General features: G+C 38.9%; 1 protein-coding gene and 1 pseudogene across 1 annotated transcript in view; one reads left to right on the forward strand and one right to left on the reverse strand.

Annotated features, from left to right (window-relative positions):
• Nucleotides 1-19,670, reverse strand: part of DDX10 (DEAD-box helicase 10) — a 280,556-nt gene that overhangs the window by 13,733 nt on the left and 247,153 nt on the right. The gene's annotated exons all lie outside the window — the stretch shown is intronic.
• Nucleotides 12,353-12,734, forward strand: LOC123949683 (annotated as a pseudogene).

The following is a 19,670-nucleotide window of genomic DNA, read 5'->3' on the forward strand; positions in this document are numbered from 1 at the left end:
ATTTTTCAGGAGGTTTGATTTCCTGGTTTCAACATTTTAACTTTTTCAGGTACTCGTGGCTGCCTTGTGACCCAGTGTAATAGTATAGCCTGTGTGACACTTAGGAGAAACCAAAGAGGGAGGAACACCTGGAGTCAAGCTGCTATGTCAACCAGCCTTCCTCCTGGTCCCTCTTCCTGGACTCCTCTCAAACATGGCCCCTTACTTGTTTAGATCAGAGACCCCTCTTGTGTGTCCCACCTGTGCCCTTCTGTCAATGTGGCACCTTCCTCTTGGTCAGCCCTCTCTAATTCCTTACCTTCTGCGAAAGGTCCCCAAACTCCCTATTAAAAGTGATCTCTTGGGGCACCTGGGTGGCTCAGTGGGTTAAAGCCTCTGCCTTCGGCTCAGGTCATGATCTCAGGGTCCTGGGATCGAGCCCCACATCGGGCTCTCTGCTCTACAGGGAGCCTGTTTCCTCCTCTCTCTCTCTGCCCGCCTCTGACTACTTGTGATCTCTCTCTCTCCTGTCAAAAAAATAAATAAATAAAATCTTAAAAAAAAAAAAAAAAAAAAAAAGTGATCTCTTTCCTCTGAAAGCCAACAGCTCTAATTGTTTATTAGCTGTTTTGCATTTAGCATTGCTACTTCCTAACACTAAAGTGATTTCTTTTTCACCTGTATGCAACTGAACTCCAACTTAGAATGTAAAAAGTCCTGGGTGGGAGTATAAATTACTACTAAACTTTCTGGAGGGCACTTTGGTGGCACCTTTTGAAGCAATTTCTCTTCTGAGAATTTATCCCAAAGAAATAATTAAGGATGTATATAAAGACTTAGTTATAGGACACTCAAGGCAAAACTATTTGTAATTTCAGAAAGTTGAAAACCCAAATCTCCAATCATAAGGGATTAATTTGTTAAGTTATAAAATTAGAAATGAAACACTATGTAGCTATTAAAAACAGTGTTGCAGGAAAATAGTTACAAAAGCAATATAGAGCAAGAGTCCATCTTTAGGAAAGGCTTGTATGCATGTTTGGAGAGAAAAAGATTTGGAAGATTTTTTTAGATGTTCTTTTTGCTGGTATATATATCTTCTGATTTTTCTGTAACAAGCTTGTATTACTCTTTGCAATAAAAAAAGAAAGTTAAATTTGAAGGGAAAAGCAGTTCTGGGTAAAGTATAATTACAATTATTCTCTGTAATTCCACAAAGCTCCGAAGCATGAGAGTAGATGTGCCATATAAGCTTCCACCTGGATCCCTGGATCCACAGAAGTATGGGAAATAGTGCAATTTCTTTTGTCAGAATAGATGGGTCATGGGTTACTTTCAGCATTTCAAAACACCTGCAACTGTGTGCCCCAGACTAAGTTCTAGTATTTCTTTGGTTTGGCTGGAATTTTATAAACCGAGCTTTGTAAACACTTGACACTTCAGACACCTGAGTGGGCTGAAATTGTTAATAAAACAAATGCAAGACATTAATGTTTAATTGACTTTCCTGAAAGACAAAAATCTTTCAAAACATTAGGGGTGAAAGCAAAAGTTCTCTGTGATGATCAAAATGTTGCAAAGTCACTGTCCGTCCATGCTCCATGGACCATAGGCAGAAATTTCTCAGAGTTTGGGTAGTTTTACTTTTTAGTTTTACATACTGGGTTTCTTTTTTTTTTTTTTTTTAAAGATTTTATTTATTTATTTGACAGATAGAGATCACAAGTAGGGAGAGAGGCAGGCAGAGAGAGAGAGAGAGAGAGAGAGAGAGAGAGGAGGAAGCAGGCTCCCCGCCAAGCAGAGAGCCCGACGCGGGACTCGATCCCAGGACCCCGAGATCATGACCTGAGCTGAAGGCAGCAGCTTAAACCACTGAGCCACCCAGGCGCCCCACATACTGGGTTTCTAAGAAAGCCATTCAATAATGGTTTCCACGCTCACCATTCCCCAAGAAGAAAAGAAAAAGTTAAAAAACAGTCTTCTAAATCTAGATTCTTATTGAAATAGCATACATTAAACCTTTAATGTCTCCCACATAACACTCCCCCCATTTCCACCAACCAACCCTACATGTGCTTAAAGGAAGATTCTTTGTGAAGCATATCTTGGCTCTTATAATTCTTCTACATTTTGGTGACTGCCTTCTACTGTTATTTGGTATAATCTTTAAGTCATGACCTGGTATAGGCCTGCCTTTGTACCCTATTCTGCATTATACCTCCTCCTTTAATACACTCCTTATTCTTTCAGATTAGTTTTTAGTCCCAAACATGCTCTAGGCTATCAACTAATTTTGCCTCCATCTGGAACTCTCCTTTACTGCTTTACAGTACAGTAAAGCCTACATATCCGTCAAAACCCAGTTTCGTCATCTCCTCCTCAAAGCCTCCACCTTTGACCCCGCTTCACGCAATGTTTGTGCCTCTCCCACAGCTCTCATTCTGCAATAAATCCTAGGGATTTTGTGTAGATCTCTTCCCTGTGCTTTACTTAACTAAATTGTTAGCTTTTTGAGGTCTGGGGCTTTTTGTCTTCATCCCTGAAGGTGGCCTGAATAAAGAAATCATCAATGAGCATCCACTCATCTGAATGGTAAAAATCATGACCTTGTTAGGGTTGTTCAAATTTCTGAGAAGGACCACTGCTGTAGTGAAGAAGGCAATATTCAAATAGACTTCGCTTCTCGTTCCACTTCCAACAGAGTCACAGAGGAGAGCACTACTCATGGTAGCACCGAGAGCATTCAGTCCAGTCTGTGAGTGTACAGGCTCCTATCTGATCAATCCTCTGTTCTGAATACATTTCCCAGTTCCTGGGATCCCAAATTTTGATTTTGCATATGTTTTTTTCGAAATCATATAAACAGGATGAGATATAACGGACAATTATCTAAATTTTCAGCAAAGGTCAGCTTCTACCTCCTTCATAGTTCATCTTCTCAACAACTTCCTTTGTCCATTTGATGTCCATGTTTCCAGGTTCCATCCTCAGCCCTCTACTATTCTCCTTTTGCATCTTCATTCTGCATAGTCTCGTGCAGCTCAGCATTTCAACTCTTCTCCATAATGCTAATGACTTTAAAGATAACATCTTTAGCTTAGAGTTCCTCTACCCCAGATCCACATATTCACCCAGCTCCTGGATATCTCTGTCTCCACCTTCAAAGGCATCTCAAACTCAACATGCACTAACTACCATATGGTTTTCCCCAAATCTGTTCCTCCTCCATTTCCCTTCTGAGTGAACAATGACACCTTTTAGTAAAGGCTTGGAAGTCATTCTTGAACTCCCTTCTCCTTCACAACCTTACTTTGATCAGTCAATTCTGTACTAATCTCTGTGAAATCCATCTAAAGTTTTTCCAGCATCTAAGTAACTACCTTAATTTAGGCTTTGTCATTCCATCCTCTCCACCTGACTCGACTCTGGGAAGCTTTCCCAGGCCATCTCCATCTGGGGTAAGTGCCTCTGAGATGTACTCTAAGCACTAGATAGGCATTTTTCCATTATAACATCTGAAAGTGAGATCAACTACTTACTTACTTGCTTCCACCATTAAACTGCAAGTTCCTTGAGGACAAAAACTTTGTCTTATTCTTTGTAGACACACTGCCCTAGTATCCAAGGGCTCAATAAATGTTTCTTAAATGATGAATAAAGCCAATGGGCTGAGCTGCTGTACTGCTCCGTATCTGACTGGTCTCCTCTATGACCTATATGGTCAGACAGAACAATCCCTAATTAAAACACACTTACCTTCTCTGTAAACCAGTATGTAAATGGACACATAAACCTGTACTTTTCTTTTTTCAAAGACAGCATCATTAAAAGAAATACCACAGATCAAAGCCACAGTGAAAATCAAAACATTTAAGCAGAAGGAAAATAACACGAGCAAGAAGCACCCAATAACCTCACACTCAGAATAAGAAATGAGGCAATATTTCAACATTACAGAGAGAGCATAACCTGGCATTTCAATTCAATAAACAAACAATCTTTATTTTCTTTGTAACAAAACATGTAACTTCTCTGGAATATATATATCTCATAAGGTAAAGAGTATCTCCTTTGCATGCCCCCTCCCCCATGTTTCATGTTGAAATGGTTACTTTTTAAAACCAGTTACTTCACAGTGACTCAACTGCTTTATTAAATATGGCTCTACAAAATTTTTGGTATGGAGGAAAGAGAGGGGTGTTGGGCTCAGACCTGATTGGAATGCTAGCAACTGCCTAAAACTTCAGAAAATGGCTTAACTTCACAGAGTGCCAATTTTCTAATTTCTAAAATGTGATTATTATCCCCCTCATGTAAAGTAGTGATAACTGGCGATACATGCATAGCAAACACACTATAAGAGTTAATTTACCTTCTCCAACTCCCCATGGTGGGAAGTATTTTATCTTTTCTTTTAATGCTACTTGGGTCATACTGGGCTTTACCATGTAAGGTGAAAGCCTTTTAATTTAAAATGCCTTGAGTTCCAAATAGTTTTAAGTCTACTGTTAAGATACAAATCAGTTTTTCATTGAAAAAAAAAAAAAAGTGGGGGCTTAAATGGTAGATGAAAGAAAGGCTAATCCCTGAAACCCATCAAACACGTTAAGGCTACTGAACAACAGTGACCAGCATAGCCCAGGTTTTGGTTGCCCATCTTATGTCTCAGTGATGTGAACTGCCCACAGGAAGAACCGCCAGGGAGCTGGGACAGTCAGGAAGGGGTATCTGGGAGGTCTGAGCCTTGGTGGGCCTTGGTGGGGTAAGAATTCAAGGCAGAACTTCTGTAAGGAGACAGACTCCTGGGTGCTCTAGTAGGTGAAGATTCTCAGCAACAGCAGTAGTCTTTGCTGCTTTTATTAAAATTAAATGTATCATTATTTGTCTTATATAAAACAGGAAACCTTAAGCTTTGAGAGGTTGGGAATACAATTCGTCAAAGGGCAGCCCCATTCGTAAGGAAGGGCTCTGTTAAGTTAGAATTTCATGTTTGGCGAAATAGGATTTCACACTGTATGGATTTCCAAAATCTTAAAAATAAACCATCTGATTGTCAGACTCTACCATGTTCTACAAGGTAAAAAAAAAAAAATCAAGAAAGAAAGAAAAACAGCTTTCTTTAAACTACAAAAATTCTTATAGAATGGCTAAAATCTAAAAGCACCAACACCACCAAATGCTGGTAAGAATGTGGAGTAACAAACATTCATTCATTGACGGCGCGTGTGCAACGTGCTGTATGTACTTTTGGAAGACAACTCGGCAGTTTCTTACAAAACTGAGCACACTCTTACCATGTGATCTAACAACTGTACTCAGTGGTATTTACCCAAAGAAGCTGAAAACTATGTCCATAAAAAACCTGCACACGAATATTTATAGCAGCATTATTCATAATCACCCAAACCTGGAAATACCCCAGATGCTTTTCAATAGATGACTAGATAACTAAACTGTGGCACATCCATATACTGGACTATTTTTATCAGGCCATGCATGAAAAGACATGGAGGAAATTTGAATGTGGACTGCTCAGTATAAGAAGACACCTGCATGGGGCGCCTGGGTGGCTCAGTGGGTTAAGCCTCTGCCTTCAGCTCAGGTCATGATCTCAGGGTCCTGGGATCGAGCCCCACATCGGGCTCTCTCCTCGGTGGGGAGCCTGCTTCCCCCTCTCTCTCTGCCTGCCTCTCTGCCTACTTGTGATCTCTCTGTCAGATAAATAAAATCTTTAAAAAAAAAAAAGTAAAAAAGAAGACACCTGCAAAGGCCACAATACTATATCAGCCCACCTATTTCGCATTCTAGAAGCAAAACTATGGCTATCGGAAAAATACCAATGGTTGTCAGGGTTTGAATGGCAGGAAGAAGAAAGAACGGGGAGGAAAAGGAAGAAGCAATGAATAGGTAGAGCACAGGGGATTTTCAGGGCTCTGGAGCTATTCTGTATGATACTATAATGGTAGATACGCATCATTGTGTATTTGTCAAAACTCCTAGAACCAACAAGGGAAAGAATGAATCTTAAAAGTAAACTATAAACTCTGGGTGATAATGATGTGTGAATATAGGTTCCCTGATGGTAACAAACAGTAATAAAATGCTGTTAATAGAAAAGGCTGTGGTACCGAGGTGGGGCATACAGGGAAACACTACTTTTCACTAATTGTTTATCCAAAAAACTAAAATTATTAAAAAAAATTCTATTCATAAAAATATTTGTCTTGGTCAAAAGAGTTGATATACTACCAGCATAACTTAAATTATTAAAGTTTTCTCTTCTTACCCCAGAACATGCTGCTTTAACTCATAACCCAAAGTAACTTCCCAGTCTTCAGTAGGAATACTCAGATCATCTCGCGTTCTCTCTCCTGTGCTCATCAACCTCAGGCTGCCATATGTCCTTCCAGTGAAGTGCCACTCTGTGGGCTAGGAGAGCAACTGCTTCTTACCCTCACTGCCTTCCACGAACTCAACCAGCATCAGAGTCAGGACAGACACACGGGTAAAGGACAATGATATGAGGAGCCCAGGAATTTCTGGTGGGAGTACGTGTAAGTGTATAGCCACGACTATGCTATTAGAATAAATATTTAAATTCTGTTAATTGAGCAATTAATGGTTAGAATATTAGGATGATTATTCCTTCATTACTTAAAGAGAAGGCTTTCAGTAATTCTTCAACCTCCCCTCACAGATTTTTCCTAACCACCTCATATAAAGTCAGCCCTCCCAGATCCTCCTTATCCTACAGCGATGGCTTTCATGGCCCTTACAAAGATCCCTTTCTTTACTTCTTTATGGTCTGTCTCCTGGCAGGGGGTGGGGGCCGGGGGCTGAGTTTTGTGAGGGCTGGGATCTAGTCTTTCCTCTTCACAGCTCTATGCTAGGCACACAGTCAACTTTCAGTTTAGTGAATGCCTCAATAATAGGGATGCCAAAGGAGGAGAAGGGACAGGTAAGGGCATTTCCCACACTCCAATTTGGTAATATGTATGCTCTATCCAGATGTTGAGCAGAATACACTACATGATATTTTAACATTCTCATCACTACATCATTCATCATTTCAATCAAATCTGTAGGATACTTTTGCAGACTGTTTTGAATATAAGGCCCACCACATAATGAATGATTTTGATGAGGAAGAAGATGGAAAGTAGATATCCCAGAGGACATTCCATTCTATTCTTGTAAATACATATATCCATTTAAAAAAACCTATCAGAGTTCTGCCCTTAGTGATTAAAAAGATTATGATATATTTATGATCCTATTACATATCATACCCTTTCTTTTTACCTTTATTAGATTATCACAAAAACCTTGCAAGGTAAAAATTATCTTCATTTGACTAGTGAAGAAAATTGAGGGTCACAGAGATTGAACTTGTCCATGGTCCAAAACTTACAAAAGGAGGGAAGATTCAAATTCAGGTGTAACTCCAAAAGCCAGTTTTCCCACAAGGCTAACTAGCTTGCCTTTGTTTTAATAGACTTAATTTCACAAAATTCCTACCTCTCCCCATGTTGCAAAGTTCATGGTAATACGGCACACAGATCAATATTCCCAAATTATATGGAATGGTTTATGGGGGAAGGCATTCAGTCTCTTAGTCCACAGAACTTGATGTAATTCTTTTTTTTTTTTTTTAAAGATTTTGTTTTTTTGTTTTTTAATTTTATTTATTTATTTGACAGAGAGAGAGATCACAAGTAGGCAGAGAGGCAGGCAGAGAGAGAGGAGGAAGCAGGCTCCCTGAGGAGCAGAGAGCCCGATGCGGGGCTCAATCCCAGGACCCTGAGATCATGACCTGAGCCGAAGGCAGCGGCTTAATCCACTGAGCCACCCAGGCGCCCCTGAACTTGATGTAATTCTTATTTAATACCTGCTACAGCAATTATTTTTGAGATACAGACGCCTCTAAGACCATCCTACCAGGAGCAGACACTGTTTAAATTCCTATGTATTAAAATAGAAAGGCAAGGTCACCTGGGTGGCTCAGTTTGTTGGGCTTCTGACTCTTGATTTTGGCTTAGGTAGCGATCTCATGCGTCACGAGATCAAGCCATGGGTCAGGCTCCACTCTCAGCAGGGAGTTTGCTTGAGATTCTCTCCCTCTCTCCCTTGCTGCCACTTTCACACACACACACTCTCTCTCCCCCAGAGAAATCTTTGAAATCTCTGTCCCCCAGACAAATCTTTGAAAAAAACAGAAAGGCAAAAGGAGAGGCTAATTCACTGACACGATATTTTTCCATGTAGAGGAAACTCCCAGGTCTTACACCACTTGATTTTTTAAAAATTCTCTGTCTGACCCTTAGGAAGTTTCAACCAGACTTACACAAGTGGGGAGGAACACGACAAATGAAACCTTACAAGAAAAAGAACATAATCATTAGTACCTGCCATGAATAGGAAAACCGCTTGTTGTTAAACAGCATACTCTAAATAAATGATGTGTGAATTAACTCCAATAAAAAGAGATCAGAACGTCCTCTGTATCCTGGAAACCATATTCCCTGGGCTGCAAGGATGCCGCAGTCAGAACAACTACTCCAAGCCTCAAGAATGTTCCAAGCACTGTGTGTTATGATTGTGGCCAAGGCACTACAGAAGAAAATGATCTGCTGGGGAATCCTGTCAACTTCTTACCTAGTATATGCAGGCTTAGCAAAAATACAATGTAGTGCAGTGAACACCAAACTTCCAAGGACACTGGGGCAAGCAGTTCCAATTATTAAGTGATAAAATGGCAGCCAAAGTCCCTGGGGATTCTGTAAGCCTGACACCAGAAAAGAGATTGCAGTTGGAAGCACCATGATGGCTTGCTCATGTTCGAGCTCTTAACCTCCGTAATAGCTGCATTTATTCAAGTGCAATTAGGGATGTGTGCATTTGTGCACATTCATCATAAAACAGAGGATCGACATCAATGCCCATGCCTTTTTAGAAACCTAACAAAAGCCAGGACAGGGTGCACACTGAAGAAAGCACACTCCCTTTGCTATAGTGTCTGTGCAGCTTTCAAATTCTTGCTTTTTCTCTCCCTTTTTTGGGGGAATGCAAAGGAAAGAAATCAGGTGAAACTGCCAACTAATATAGCTATAAGGAAGCTGAGGACTGAGATGGGAAACAGTGAGTATTCACTTACACAGAAGCCCTCGAGTTTCTCTTTACAACATGCTGTCGAATCATTTGGAAAGCTACCAAGAGTCAGTACCTGAGTGCCCAAGTTTGTGCCCCTTTTGTATAAAGGTTTCCTTCTGCATTCATATCAAGAAATGCAGCCTAGATTTTTTCCTAAAGAATTTTAAGCTAATAATAAGCAAGCTTGGGACCATTAAGAAAAAAAATCTCAGAAATCTCTGTATCCACCTTAAGAATAGGCACTCTGGTACTCAAATATGTTGTGCCAGAGATCTTCCCTCTTATCATAAGTTTTAATTTACAAGGCCATGGCAACAGTCCTAATGAAGATTAATTACTGCAGTACATTCCATAAAATCTGTCCAGCTTCCTTCTGATGGTGAAGGCTCCCGCATGCAGAAATGGAACTGAAATGCATCGTGTTCTTAACACTTTTTTCCTAGCTTCTCAGGACTAAAACTGGACTTAATAAAAAATGTAGTCAACAAAAGACTGATTGGCTCAGCACCCATTACAAACCTGAGTAAAAAAAGGGCAAAAGATGCCCTTTAGGTCAAAGTTCTAATAATGAGAAACGGCTGGGGTTGGTGAGAAGAAATAGAAGGCAGAGGACTGCGATCACATGAATGGTCTATGTATATGTTTCCTTCTGAAAAATGCACATGTGTCATTCAGGACTGGCAAAAGTTCTGGCCCCATCTCTATTTTTCCAGTTCATAAATCCACTTCAGAATCAATGAAAATAAATGGCCCCACTTTCCAGATAAATGCATGGGAGTGTCTACGTGGTATGTACGCCTACACATCATTTTTGCATACAATTTCAAGATGTTCAAGATTCCTCTACAGCTCATCTGTAGATCCCAGATTAAGAATCCCTACTCTGGGGACGCCTGGGTGGCTCAGGTGGTTAAGCGGCTGCCTTCGGCTCAGGTCATGATCCTAGCGTCTGGGATGGAGTCCCATATCGGGCTCCTTGCTCGGCAGGGAGCCTGCTTCTCCCTCTGCCTCTGCCTACCTCTCTGCCTACTTGTGATCTTTCTCTCTCTGTCTCTCTCTCTCTCTGACAAATAAATAAATAAAATCTTAAAAAAAAAATTTAAGAATCCCTGCTCTGCAGTAATTTAGAAGACATACATAGTTATTCCTTTTCCCTGAGATTAAAAAAATTTCAACACTCATACAAGCTGGCTTTATAGTATGTATTTTTCTCACTGCTAATGTGTATGTAACACATTTCGTGCTTCCCAGAAGTACATCAGCCTTTCTCCTCAAACTACTGTTCACTTATTTGTTTTTAATATTCAAGATCATCTCCTACCCAAACTTGTCCCCAGTGTTCCAGATATCTGGAAAAGTTAAATTTTAGGGTTTAGTCTTACTCCTCATTATCCTTTCAAATGATCTCAAGAGAAAGAAAATCCAATCTTCAGCAAAGCTGTCCATTAAAGAATTACTGACAGGAGGGAGGGGTTCAATATGCTGGCATAGCAAGATCCAAATCTCACTTCTTCCATGGTCACAACAAATTTACAGTTACGTACGAAATACTCTCCTCTGAAAAAAGACCTGATACCCAGATGAACAGAACCTCCACAACAGAGGATAAAAGAGTAGTCCTGAACCAAGTAGGGCAAGTGGCACAGCCTTGCCAAAATAATAAAAACAAAACAGTAACTAAGCTCAGGAGAGATGCATAACTGGGAGGAATCTCATAGATACAGAACTTTTCCCAAAGAAGTCAAGGGTCTGTACTCCACATCAGGCAACCAAGCTCTAGATGCTGCACAGGAGAGGTGAGCCCCCCAAATGCCTATGGAAACCAATGGGAATTACATATAGGAAAAGTGTAGGGAACAGAGAACATGCTCATAAAGGGCTTTCAAGAGACTCCCTCTCTCTTAGACCTGGTGCAAAGATACCAGTTTCAATACTGCCTAGACCACATGTGAAGGAGACCAACTTACTGATCTTGAGGAGTGTGCAAGAGAGGCAGGAACATGGTTAGGACTCTCCGGGGACACAGACTGTGGCAGGGGTCATTTCGAAGTCTTAATTCTAACTTGCTGGTGCCAGTGTTGGAAGGCACCATTTTGGAACTCTTCCTCAAGCCTCTCGGCACTGGAGGGTGCCTGCTGAGTGACCTGCCTACCTCCATACTACAGCCAGGCCAGGAAAGAACCCTGCCCACTCCTGTGCCACAGCAGCACAACGCAGCCAGGCTGTACAACATCCCCACACACTCCTGTGCCACAGCAGGACGGCCCCTCCACAGCAGGCAGGCGCGTGGAATTCATACAGGGGAATGCCCTCCGGAGTTCCTGGTGCAAGTGGCCAAGGGGGATATCGTCTCTGAGCTCCATGAGACATCGCTATACAAGGGAACTCTTTCTGGGATGGGGAAGTAGATATTTTACCTAATATTTAGAAACAAACACGGAGAGGCAAATGAGGAGACAGAGAAATATGCTCCAGATCAGAGAACAAGAAAAAGCCTCAGTAAGAGACCTTAATAAAATAGAGATAATTGATCGATCTGATAGAGAGTTCATAGTGATGTTTGTCACTGAACTTGGGAGGAGAATGGATGAACACAGTGAGAACTTCAAAGGAGACAGAAAAATATAAGAAAATATCAAGCAGAAGTCACAGAGCTGAAGAATAATACCTGAACTGAAATATCAAACAACCGTATTCACCACGACACTGCAGCAAAAGAAAAAGAATTTTTTTAAGAGAAGATATCTTTTTTTTTTTTAAGATTTTATTTATTTATTTGACAGGCAGAGATTACAAGTAGGCAGAGAGGCAGGCAGAGAGAGAGAGAGGAGGAAGCAGGCTCCCTGCTGAGCAGAGAGCCCGATGTGGGGCTCGATCCCAGGACCCTGGGATCATGACCTGAGCCGAAGGCAGAGGCTTTAACCCAGAGCCACCCAGGCGCCCCAAGAGAAGATATCTTAAGGGACATTTGGGACAACATCAAGTGGAATAACATTTGCATTATAGGGGCCCAGAAGGAGAAAAGAAAGGGCCAGAAAACTCTCTTGAAAACAGTAAGGCAACAACATTTCAGATCAAGGAAGTCCAGAAAGTTCCAAAAGAGATGAACCCAAAGAGAGCCACACAGATTATAATTAAAATGGTTAAAAGTTAAAGATAAAGACTCTTTCTTTTCAATGAAGTGGCCAAGTGGCTCATGGATGGTGGCCTTGTGGACACAGATATGCAGACCTTTATGAAGACCCTGACAGGCAAGACCACCACCCTTAAGTATGAGCCCAGTGACACCACGGAGAATGTCAAATCCAAAATCAAAGACGAGGAGGGCATCCTGCCTAACTAGTGGCATCCGACTTTGGGGAGCAAATAGCTGGAGGATAACCGCACTTTCTCAGACTACAATATCCAGAAAGAATCTACCCTGTACTTGGTGCTTCACCTGCAGGGTGGCATCACTGAGCTGTTCCTCTGCCTGCTGGCGCAGAAATACAGCTGTGACAAGATGATCTGCTTCCAGTGTCATGCCCACCTATACCCTGTGCTATCAACTGCCACAAGCAGGTGGCCACCCCAACAACCTGCACCCCAAGAAGAAGGTAAAATAAGGCCCCTCCCCTGGCTCTTCCTTTGACCACAGGGTTCCCCCCTGCCTGGGACCCAAGGCCCTGGGGCATCAATAAAGTTTCCCTTTCAGTGACTGGGTGTTGTCAGGGGAGATAGTTAAAGACAGAATCTCAAAAGCAGCAAAAGAAAACAACTTGCTAAGTACATGGGAAATCCTCTAAGGCTTTCCGCAGATTTTTCAGCAGAAACTTTGCTGGAGTAAGAAAGTGGCATGACATATTCAAAGTGCTGCAAGGAAACTTTTTCCAACCAAGAAATTCTCTACTCAGCATACTTATCATTCAGAATTGAAGTGGAGATTAAGAGTTTTCCAGATAAACACAAACAACAACAACAAAAAAAGAGTTCATTCACCACTAAACTGGACTAACAAGAAATGTTAAGGAGATTTCTTTAAGCTGAAAAGAAATGACACCAATTAATAATAAGAAAATATAGGAAAGTAAAAATCTCACTGGAAAAGGTAAATATATACCAAAAAAACAGTGGATCAATCATTTATAAAGTAAGTAGAAAGCTAAAAAGACAGTATTGGTAAAAGTACCAAAACTATAATAATTAGTTAACGGATGCATAAAGTAAAAAGATAAAAAATGTGACATCAAAATACAAAATGTGTAGGGGGGATAAAAATATAAATTATCTAATGTGTTCAAATTTAAGTTCCTATCAACTTAAAACCAACCATTACATACAAAGGATGTTATATGTGAACCTCATGGTAACTACAGAACAAAAACTTACAGTAAATATACATCAAAAAAATGAGAAAAAAATCCAAACATAATACTACAGAAAGCCATCAAACCACAAAGAAAGAGAGAAAAAAGAAAGGAACAGAGGAACTACAGAAAAGCCAGAAAACAAAGAGAAAGGAATCCATGCCAACACTAAAGAAATTCATCATCAATCACAAGGGAGGATGGCAAGAGAAGAAGGAACAAAGAACTACAAAAACAACCTGAAAACAATAAACAAAATAGCAATACATATATACCAACTGATAATTAATTACTTTAAATGTAAAAAGACTACCTTTCCAATCAAAAGACAGAGTGGTTGAGTGGATTAAAAAAAAAAATGACCCATCTATATGATGTCTAAAAAAGACTAACTACAGAAGTAAGGACACCTACAGACTGAAAGTAGAGGGATGGAGAAAGACATTTCAGGCAATGGAAATGAAAGGTGGTGTAGCAAAACTCTTACCTAACAAAACAAACTTTAAAACAAATACTGTAATAGAAGACAAAGAGAACCACATAATGATAAAGGGGTCAATCCAACAAGAATATGTAATATTTATAAATATATATGCATCCAACATATGAGCAACAAAATAAATAAAACAAATATTGACAGGCCTAAAGAGAGAAACTGACAGCAACATAATAATAATGAGGGACTGTAATATCCCACTTACCTCAATGGACAGATCATCCAGAGAGGAAATCAAAACAGAAACATCAGTCTTAAATGACACATTAAACCAGATGAGTTTAATAAATGTATATGTAACATTCCATCCAAATCAGCAGAATGCACATTCTTCTCAAGTATATATGAAACATTCTTCAGGAGAGCTCACATGTTAGGCCACGAAACAAGTCCTAATAAATTCAAAAATTTAAATCATCAAGCATCTGTTCCAATCACAATGGTATAGAGAAGAAAACTAGCACAACTACAAAAAGCACAGCAGTTAAACAATATGCTACTAAACAACCAATAAGTCACTGGAAAAAAAAAAATCAAAGGAGAAATAAAAAATTACCTAAAGAAAAATGTAATCAAAGTATGATACACCAAATTCTATGGGATACACCAAAAGTGGTTCTGACAGGGAAGTTCACAGCTATATAGGCCTCAAGACCTCAAGAAACAAGAAGAATCCCAAGTAAACAATCTAAATCCACATCTAAAGCAACTAAAAAAAGAACAAATAAAGCTTAAAGTTAGGAGAGGAAAGGAAATATTAAGATCACACCAGAAATAAATGAAATAGAGACTAAAACAATAATTAAAAAGATCAATGAAACTAAGAGCTGGTTCTTTGAAAAGGTCAACAAAATTGATGAACTTTTAGCCAGTCTCAAGAAAAATCAAGCTAGTCTCAGCCAAAATCAAGAAAAAAGGCGAGGACTCAAAAAATAAAATCAGTAATAAAAGATCACAACTGACACCATAGCACAAAAGACCATAAGAAACTACTACAAACAACTATATGCCAACAAATCAGACAATCTACAAGTAATGGATAAACTCCTAGAAACACACAAACTTCAAGGAATGAATCATGAATACAGAGAAAATCCGAATTGACCAATTTCAAAAACTTCCCGAAAAGAAAAGCTCAGGACCAGATGGTTTCACTGGTGAATTCCACCAAACATTTAAAGGAAATCAAATGCCCATCCTTCTCAAATTCCTCCAAAAAACTAAAGAGGAGAGAATGCTTCCAAACTCATCTTGCAAGGCCAGCATTACTCTGATACAAAAACTAAAAACACCACAAAAAAAGAAAATTACAGGCCAATATCCTTGATGAACACACATGCAAAAATCCCCAAAAAAGTATTAGCAAACCGAGTTCAGCAATACATTAAAAGGATCACAAACCATGATCAAGTGAGATTTATTCCAGGGATGGAAGATTGATTCAACATCTGTAACTCTACCAACATGATAGAGCACATGAAGAATAAAAATCATATGGTCATGTGATCATCCTAATAGATGCATAAAAAGCATTTGAACAAATTCAGCATCCATCTATGACAGAAACTCTCATAGAGGTATAAAGGGAATGTACCTCAACATAATAAAGGCATACTGACAAACCCACAGTTAACATCATTCTCAATGGTGAAAAACTGAAAGCTTTCCTCTTAAGATTAGGAACAAGACAACAAAGCGCACTCTCATCACTTTCATTCAATATAGTACTAGAAGTCCTAAGCACAGTAATTAGGAAATAAATAAATAGATAGATAGATAAATAAAATGTCAGAAGAAGAAAGAACTGAAAAGAAAAAGTAAAACCATCACTATTTGCAGATAACAAGCTATTACCGAAAACCCTGAAGTCATCAAGAAACTGTTAGAACTAATAAATACATTCAGTAAAGTTGTAAAACACAAAATTAACACACAGAAATCAGTGGTGTTTCTATACACTAATGATCAAATGTTAGAGAAATTAAAATTGCATCAAAAAGAATAAAATACCAAGGAAAAAATTTTAACCAAGGAGGTGAAAGACCTGTATACTAAAAACTGTAAGACACTGATGAAAGAATCTGAAGACTCACATAAATGGAAAGATACTTTGTGCTCATGGATGGAGGAATTAGTATTGTTAAAATGTCCATATAACCAAAGGAATCTATCAATTTAGTATAATTCCTATCAAAATTCCAATGGTATTTTTTCACAGAAGAGGACAAATAATCCTGAAATTTGTATGGAACCACAGAAGATCCTAAGGAGCCAAAGCAATCTTTAACAGGAGAACAAAGCTGGAAGTATCACATTTCCTAACTTCCACTGTACTAAAAGCTGTAGTAATCCAAACAATATGGAATGGGCACAAAACAGACACACAGGTCAATGGAACAGAACTAAGAGCCCATAAATAAACCCATATCTATAGAGATAATCTGGGACAAACGAGCCAAGAACATACAATGCAGAAAGGATAGTCTCTCCAATAAATAGTGTTGAGAAAATTGGTCAGCCAAAACTAGACTGTCATCTTACACCATACACAAAAATTAACTCAAAATGGATTAAAGGTGTGAATAGAAGACTTGAAACCATAAAATTCCTGGAGAAAAGCTTATGCAGTAAGCTCCTTGACATCAATGTCAATGATGTGTTTGTAAATCTGACTCCAAAGGCAAAGACAAAAGCAAAAATAAACAAATGGGACTGCATCAAACTAAAATCTGCTGTATAGCAAGGGAAATCATCATCAAAATGAAAAGGCAACCTACTGAATGGGAGAAGATATTTGCAAACCATATCCAATAAGGGGTTAATAACCAAACTAAATAAAGAATATGTGAATCAACAATTGAAAAAAAAAAACCTTAAAAAATAGGCAGGTGATCTGAATAGATCTTTCTTTCCAAAGAAGATACACAGATGGCCAACAGACACATGAAATGATATTCAACATCACTAACCATGCAATTCAAAACTACAATGAGAAATTACCTCACACCTGTTAGGATGGCTATTATCAAAAGGGCAGGAAATAGCAAGTGTTGGTGAGGATGGGAAAAATGGGAACCCTTGTGCACTGCTGGTGGGAATGCAAACTTTACAGCCACTGTGGAAGACAGCACACAGATTCCTCAAAAATTAGGAACAGATCTACTGCATGATCCAGCTTTTCCACTTCTGGTACTTATTCAAAGAAAATGAAAACACCAATTCAAAAAGACACATGGACTCCTATAGGTTCACTGTAGCATTATTTACAATAACTAAGATACAGGAAAAACCTTAATGTCCATCAATAGATAAATGGATAAAGTTGTGGTATAAGTAAACAATGGATTACTACTCATCCATAAATAAGAACAAAATCTTGCTATTTGTGACAACATGGATGGACCCTGAGGGCATTATGTTAAGTAAAATAAATCACACGGAGAAAGATAAGTACTGTATGATTTTACTCATACATAGAATCTGAAAAACAAAACAAAACAAAGGAAATGAACAAACAAAAGAATACCACAATAAGCTCACAGATAACAGAGAACAGACAGATGGTAAGCAGACTTTTGGTGGTAATTATTTTGTATTCCATATATTTGTCAAATAACAATGTTGTACACCTTAAAGTAATATAATGTTATATACTAATATTATCTCAATTTTAAAAATACTTATAATGGCAAAAGCAAAAGTAAACAAAATCAAACAACAAAAATGAAAAAAACCTAAGCAAGGTACAACCTAGACCTCTAAAAGGGGAGTAGATAAGGAAATTATGGCATATAAATAATGGAATGCTATATAATCATTAGTTAGAAATTCATTCTACATGAGGCCATGAGAAATGAAGAAATGAAGAAGAGGATCGTCCTAAGAAAGTGTTGTTCTCAATAGTCTTTTCAGTGAAAACAAAGTTGCCATGCACCAGACTATGGGTAGCAGCCATGAGAACCCCACTAGTTGGTTAATTACCAACTACATGGTTCTTCTGGCTTCTTGGCATTGGACTCATTCATCGTCGTCCCAGGGCCCTAACACTTCTGAAACATGACAAACTCCTGTCACTGAGGCCCAGTTATTCAGTGGGTGGCTAAATGAGAGAAACAGAAAGCACAGGGCAAAAAACTGGGACCACAAATAAGGTCAAGTTGGGAGCCTCCTAAATTCTAAATTTCCTAAATACGTCTTCCCCATCCTAACCCTCAACCCAGAAAATAATACTTTCCCTCCTCGATGGGTAGCATCCTTTCCCCTGTGAATCCCAAGACAAATAATACTGCTTTTCCCCACACCCAACCCAGCAATCTAAATTTGTTCATTCATGCTATGTGCCACACAGGATATTCTTTTTGTTTTGTTGTGTTGTGTTGTGTTATGTTTTGTGGACAATGACAAAGTGGAGAAAGATCAAATGAACACAATTTAAAGAAAGTCAAGCAAAATTAACTCCTTGTCAACCATAATTCACATGAAGTTCTGATCAAAGCCCTATGGAATGTGATAATTCATTGTATTTCACAAATAAGAAGAGATGATGGAGATTTTCCCTTGAAAGCTGCAAGGCATATTAGAATCAGATAAATCTTTTGAAGTTACAAAGAGTGAAAGGAAAGAATGGCAGGCACACAATAAAGTCAATATATCATTAAGCTGAGCTGACTTCTTTCCTCATCTGCCACACACAACTAGATTCACCAGTGAACAGAGATTCAAGTAAATGGAACTGTAGTCAACAGTATTTTACTTTTCACAATACTTAGACTCTGAGGGAAAAAAAAAAAAAGTCCCCTTAAAAATAAACACCAATAATTCCAGTAAAATTCATATAAAATATGGAATGTGCATAACTGGTCCCAACCAAAAACAGTTAAAAAGAAATGAAAATGCTTTCTGGCCATCTTCCTTCCCCAGAAATTCTCCTCTGAGTCATATGTATTTCTGTTGCAGGTGGAAAGCCTTCCACATGTTACAAAGCTGACTGTTTAGTCCTGGAAGAGAAGTTGGGAAGCAAGATGTAGTGAAAAAGTGTCACAGAACAACATGAGGAGACACCACAGAAGAACGTGGGTCACCTCCGTTACACAGGAGACAAATCTTAAAGATAACTCAAGTTCACCCAAAACCAGAAAGCTAACAGGGAACGCAGCTGAAAAATAAAACAAAAACCCCAAACAAATGAAAAAAGAAAAAAAAAAAAAAAAAAAAAAAAAAAAAAAAAAAAAAAAACAGAACAAAAATCCTTCATCAATCTTTCGATGCAGAGCTGTGTCGCAAAAGCCAAAAAGGACAGCTCCAGATGGGAGATGTAAAGCAGTTTACTCTGTGCAGGAAAAGGCGTCAATCCATATAGAAGTTATCGTGTCTAAACTATGCCAACAGTCTCAGTACAAATTACAGATGTAATGGGTCTTATGCCACCTAGAATAATCGACCAAGCGCGCCTCCCCTGGAAGGATTTTTTATAAAGCAATCTGCCATGGCCAGAGACTGGTCTGTGAAAAAAACACTGACACATTATCAGGCAGTAAAAGTCTAACCACAACCTTCTTCTCTTTCCTTTTTTTTTGTTTGAAAAAGGTTAGGATTATAAATATTAAAAACTTAATTTGACTGAATAATGACTATCTTGAACAGCCAGCTGCTTCTTTTTCATCGCATTCAATACTTTGCAAATTTTCATCATTAGCAAT

Source organism: Meles meles, chromosome 8 (assembly GCF_922984935.1).
Source record: "Meles meles chromosome 8, mMelMel3.1 paternal haplotype, whole genome shotgun sequence".
NCBI classification, from domain to species: Eukaryota; Metazoa; Chordata; class Mammalia; order Carnivora; family Mustelidae; genus Meles; species Meles meles.